Source organism: Pagrus major, chromosome 11 (genome assembly GCF_040436345.1).
Source record: "Pagrus major chromosome 11, Pma_NU_1.0".
Taxonomy (NCBI): Eukaryota; Metazoa; Chordata; class Actinopteri; order Spariformes; family Sparidae; genus Pagrus; species Pagrus major.
This window is the reverse complement of record NC_133225.1, coordinates 21,916,260-21,922,259: the sequence shown is the minus strand read 5'-3', so window position 1 is coordinate 21,922,259 and position 6,000 is coordinate 21,916,260.

The window sequence follows — 6,000 nt, the reverse complement described above, 5'->3', positions numbered from 1 at the left end:
TTGAAACACCATGCATGTCCACAGCAACACGCTGTGATGTTGTAAAATGACATCGGACAGTTTTTTGTTTTTTTTTCTAAATCAGCATATTCTGCAAATCAAGACTATGTGCAGAGAAAAATCTGTCTTCCACATTCAATTTAATTGACATTTTTCTTTCATCTTATAAACAAATATGGTCACATAAGGAGAATCACATGGCAACAAATAAATAGCTACAGATCTTTTACTACGACTTACAGGACAACAGTGATATAATGCTATTCTCACTATAAGCTTAAGGTGGAACTTAAACTGGTTTTCCAGAGAGAGCTGTAGAGTCGTTTAGAAAACCCCGTATTATTAAAGGGAGATTTTATTCAGACCTAAAACACTCTGGGAACGAGCAGTAAAGACCGAGCAGCAACTATTTCCTTTCATCCCGGGACTTAAAGGGAAAATTCACCACATTTTCTGTGGATGTCCAATCAGTGTTGATGATAAATGTAATCAAGTGAAGCCATAAATTCTGCAGTGCGCGATATATTGACCAAGAACTGAACGTCCTCTGCACTTTAGGATGACATTTTTGCTGTCTGAAATGTTGCTCATTTCCAGGCAGGAGGACAACTTTTATTTATGAGTTGACCAGAAGCTAAATCCAAGATGAAATAACTCGTAGTCCTTCATTGACAACAATTACATAACTGACAACCAAAGAAGAGATTTTGCAGCATTTGACCCTCCCTAAGTCCCGCCCATTTTCACTCTGTGCTCCAATAACAGTTGAGCAAGCTTGGTACCCAACAGAGCCCTCGAGCAGAGAGTTGCGTCATCACCGTTTACTCCAGTGGAACTGTTTTTTTTAAAGCAATGGCCGATCGTGGAGCCTCTCAGTAGTTCCTGGAAGTTAACTGAAAATACTAGCAGCCCAGCACTGTAAATCAACCAATCAATCAATCATGTATTGACTACAAACTGCCAAACATAGTACTTCTGTCTCTTTGTATTAATGCATTTAAATTGCCCACTTAGAACTTCCTGGAGCGATCTGAAGTCTCTGTGAATCACGTGACGATCAGCATTTTGAACTTCCGTTGTCTCGACTCTCTCTACACAAGGGCTCTGGTTCCCAACTAATCCATTTCCTGTTAAACTTATACGTGCTAGGTTTGTTTAGTTTGAAAAGAAAAACAAGTTTAGAAGATGGTTGAAAGATGTCGCATGGGGACCTTAAAAAGTGACACTTGATACTCTGACCAAGTGTTTAAAACCGCAGACAAATTTTGTCTGATGAATTCAGCTGTGCGGCAGACCTCACCACCAGCTAAGTTAGCCAGCTCGGTCAACAGAGGTCTCTAGTGCGCACGCTCTGTGGGCCTTACAATGTAGAAGATCTGGGTATTTTCATACCCGGAAGTCAAGCGGTTTTTTTTAGCTCCAAGCACCACTGAGCAGCTTTTCTGTAGTAACATTAAGAAGATTTGGAAAAGGACAGTCAGGTTGGTTGCTGACCTATTTTTAAGATGACATGAATTAGAGTTAGCCATAAAAGATCAAGGATTCTCTTGTCTGTTGTGATGACTTTGCCTCAATTTGTTAATAAAACTTAACGTTGTGAACGCTCACTTTCATCATGTGCGGCTGCCCTTGCTGAGCTACGCTGCCCGACTCCCAAAAACTAATAAACATTGCAGCACACAGCTACCCAGAACCGTCATCGCCATGTTTCCTGTTGTCAAGCTTGTCCAACCTAGCAACAGTAACTAAGGGAGGCTCAGCTGTCTCTGTAAATACAGCTCCGACTGAACAATTCACTGCTTCAACTGACTACATTTACCATCAACACTGATCGGACATTTTGACATAAAGCGTGTCAAACTTTCCCTTTAAGAGACACCTTTAAAACACAGGACTCCTGTTTGAGCTTCACTCGTCTGCCTCTTCAGTTTGCGACACGATTTAGCTTCAGCGCCCTTTAACCCAACAGAAATGCAGGTTGTGCTAACAAGTAATGCAACTGAGTGGTGTCTCAGACTGACACAAGCAGACGAGTCAAAACTAAATAGCTTACAAGACGTAAAAAATATATTTTGATGATGATTCGTTAATCTTGTCTGTTTGGGAAATGGGGTTTGCTGTCCACATTTCAATGTTTGTGAAGTTAGCGCAAGGTCGCAAAATGCCAATTCAAAGTTTTCCCACCAAAACACGATCAGGCAAACTCTGCTGAACAATGTTGACTTTAACACCCTCATAAATTCCATTATGCAATTTGCTAACTTTGATTAAAGGTGTATTAGCTGCCATACTCTCAAATCTTCGCTAGGGTTGCTGTTAGTTAACTTTGTTAGCAAATCTGAGACAATGGAAAAAGGCATCGAATACCTTTGTCATGTTGTTAAACTATGAATTAATTTCTAACTTGGAGCGCGTCAGACCAGCGTAAAAAACTCTTCTCCAGGACAAACTGCACCATCTACCAAAATGCTTCTACTATTGCGCCTGCAGGTAAACGGAAACATTTATTACATGCACATACAGAAGCACGTTGAACTGGAGAAGAAATGTTTGACCTGTTTTAGTTCTTCATATTTAAAACATGTAACCTGCATTTCAGAGTTCCAGCTAATTTCATGAAGTGAGACTGTGGTAGTGGCAGTATGTGCAGTAGAAGTCAAGACTACTGAGGCCAATCTATTGTCACTGTAATAACTTGCTCAAACTCGATGCGATTTTCACGTGGGGGGGTAAATGATCGACAAAGAAGTACATTCGGAGTGCCGTTCCTTTCCAACACGAGAGCACAAGCTGCACTGGAGTAAGCCCTTTCTAGTTTTGCATCTCCTAAAATCTTCACTGATAAAAAACAAGACAAGCCAAAATATAGTTTACAAAGGAAAATAGAGAATTCATCTTTTCTTTGACATGAAAATATCTCCGGAGTTTACATCTGGAGTGAAACAGTCAGCATTCAGCTCGGGCAGAACAGACCCTGCTCGAAAAGCAAGGAAGTCACAAATAAAGTGCGAAGCAACTAGTGGACTAAACATTGCACAAAAACAGAAAATAAAAAACAAATACAAAAAAAAAACAGAATTACACTTTACCCAGTCCAAAACCTGACATGATAGGCAAAATAGAACAATCATATCTGATGTCATAGCTAGATCAAACTCCTGCCCTGTACATAACGTGGGATAAGAATCAGCTTGATGCGTCTATCATGTCATGCAGTCGACTGTGTAACGCAGAAGCTCCAAAAGTCCACATAATGCAAACGATCAGTGCACATGCCAATCTGCAATCCCTGCAAGACAGAACCTGCTTCCATTTTCTCAAGAAAGCCAAAAAAAAGGTTGTGCTGATGGAGGCGAGGGGCCGGATCGACTGCAGGTTTTTTTCGTTGCGAGAATCAACTGTTTACACTCGTACGCGGTGAGATGCTACAGTAGGAAGTAAGAGAGAGAGTAGAACAAGAAACAGTCCAGTTCCTCTGAGGAGAAGACGGTGAAGAGCAGAGAGAGAGAGAGAGAGAGAGAGAGAGAGAGAGAGAGAGAGAGAGAGAGAGAGAGAGAGAGAGAGAGAGAGAGAGAGAGAGAGGAGTCTGGTCCGACTGTGATGGGACCAAAAACTCCAAAACGTTTGGCAAGAAAACTAGTACGCTGCCACAGAAAATACATTCTCTTATCATTCATGAAGTAGCATTATACAGAGATGGAGGTAACAGAGTCACTTAACAGGAAAACTGAGTTAACTGTTGCACTGGAGAAACCCATACATGCATCCCTTTAGACTTTGTGATAGCGTTATGTTACACAAATCAAACCTGCGGAGCTATAGAAGGCCTTCATTTAGAGGTTCTGACTGTCAGTTTAGTCATGCATTTTGTTTCAGCGATAGCGTTTATGTACAAGGTCAGTGTGAAGGACTAGGACTCAGCAGGATGACAGAAAGTATGTGACAGGAAAGCTCAAAATCACTGGTGGTACAACAGTGACGTTTGGCTCAAATACAATGCTTATTTCTTTTTTTTTTTTAGGAATAAATATACATTTGTTTCAGTGACTTAAAGGAAAAATCCAGCTCAAGATAAATAAAAAAAATGCTTCTGGTAAAGGATCATTTCAAGGCCTTTTTTAGTGGTTTATTTTTCTTCTTCCTATGGATTATTGGCCCATGGCAACTGAGATATTTCAAGCAACTACTGGCGTTTCTTCCTAAAGGGTTAGAGGGAAAGTTTTCTTTATAGACAACAGTCGCACCAGAAAAGATGAGAGGAATTCTGTTATTTGTAATGTTATTTCATTTTAAAGTTAAGCTGGACTTTTGTTTCTCTGTCGAGACACTCCTCTGAGAAATACATTTATAGTTCAGCGCACGATTTCACTCGTTGATTGTCAAAGCACCACTGCAACACTCGATGACCTGCACTCAAACTAGTCGAGATTATAGTTTATTTTCTTACACGCAAAGACAACGGAAAGCTTCGTCTTATATTACAAACTGGTCCATCTTTTGGGACTCTGTTTTACAGAGCAAATAATGCTAATAATAATAATAACAATCATGGCCGTAAACGGTCTTTTTTAGGGAGGCGTGATATATCTTCAAACTTGTTTTCTCCAATGTGGATACCAATATAGGCACATTTCTTTTAGTCACCTAATTGCAGAGAACATCAAGTCTCTTATTGTGATGGGCCAGGCAGATGAAGACGTACAATACTTTTCAAGATGTACATATTCACTGGGCAAAATAAGACAACTACTCAGACAATGGTCATCTTATCGACAGATATATTCATTTTGGGCTGATATTTCATTTTCAAGTATTTATTATCAGCTGATACCAAAGATGTATCAATATAATTGTGCATCTATAATAGATTATAGTTGCACACTAATGCTTATTGTAGTGTCTTTCAAATTACTCAAAGCTGTCTTTATTAAAGGTCTCTACCAGCATTAATAGGGGAAAACAGCCTAAGTTGACCATTAACACTGGTTCTTTCTGTATCTCAGACGATCCTGTTCGTACTTTTTTTTTGGCAGTACAAAGCCTCCATAATCACAACATTTCAGAAGAATAAATCCAGCTTAACTCCTGTTTAAAGAAAAGAAAAAAAAGAAACAGAGGTGGATTTTTCCTTTAAGGGTCGTTATTTTGTCTCATTTGCATAGGAATCACAGATCTGTTGAAGGCAAACAAAACATTTGATGGGAAGATTTACAGCGGACAAATAAACACTTGAACTGAAACAAATCGTACAGCTGTGGAGGTGTGCAGTAAACCAAACGTGATTCCTTTATGGGAGGGGGGGGGGAGAGAGAGAGGAGGAGAGGAGGAAGGGGGTTGGAAAATCTTCCCAACAGCGCTTTAGGTGAGTAAATGATTAGCACGTCTGTACATGAACATTACAATATACCAAACATGATCCCACAGACCTACAAACACCTCTCAGGGAAACTCTGACAAAAGGCCAAGGCAGATTGAACTCTGACGTTTTAAAATTTGACAATTTGTTGTACATATTTTGGCAAAAGAGACCGCGTCATGGATGTAGCTGGAGATGATATCAATATGTACATTTTTCAGATGAAACTTGTGTAAACATTTTTCGTTTTGAAAAGGTGGCGTAAACAATTCTAGACTCCACTACATCCCTGATTGCTATTGTGACCATTTTTGTTTGTTTGTGACACTGAACAGATCAGGAGCGATCTCTGAGAAAACTGCATACAATAACAAAAATAAAAATACAATTCTATTCTTTCTTAAACCTTTACGTACTTCTTCCAGTTTACTAAGTGGAGTAAACAAACCTTCTACAATAAAAAATACTCTGCAAGTTTGCATCTTATCAAAACATCCATTTGGAGGCTTCCATACTGTTGAATATCCAACAATTGACTATTAAAATCCTTATTTTTGTCATTGATGACCTGTGTGGCAAAGCTCAATAGCATTTTTTGTGAGAGCTTCCCTGTCAAGGAGCAAAAAGCCTCCCCATAATTGCAC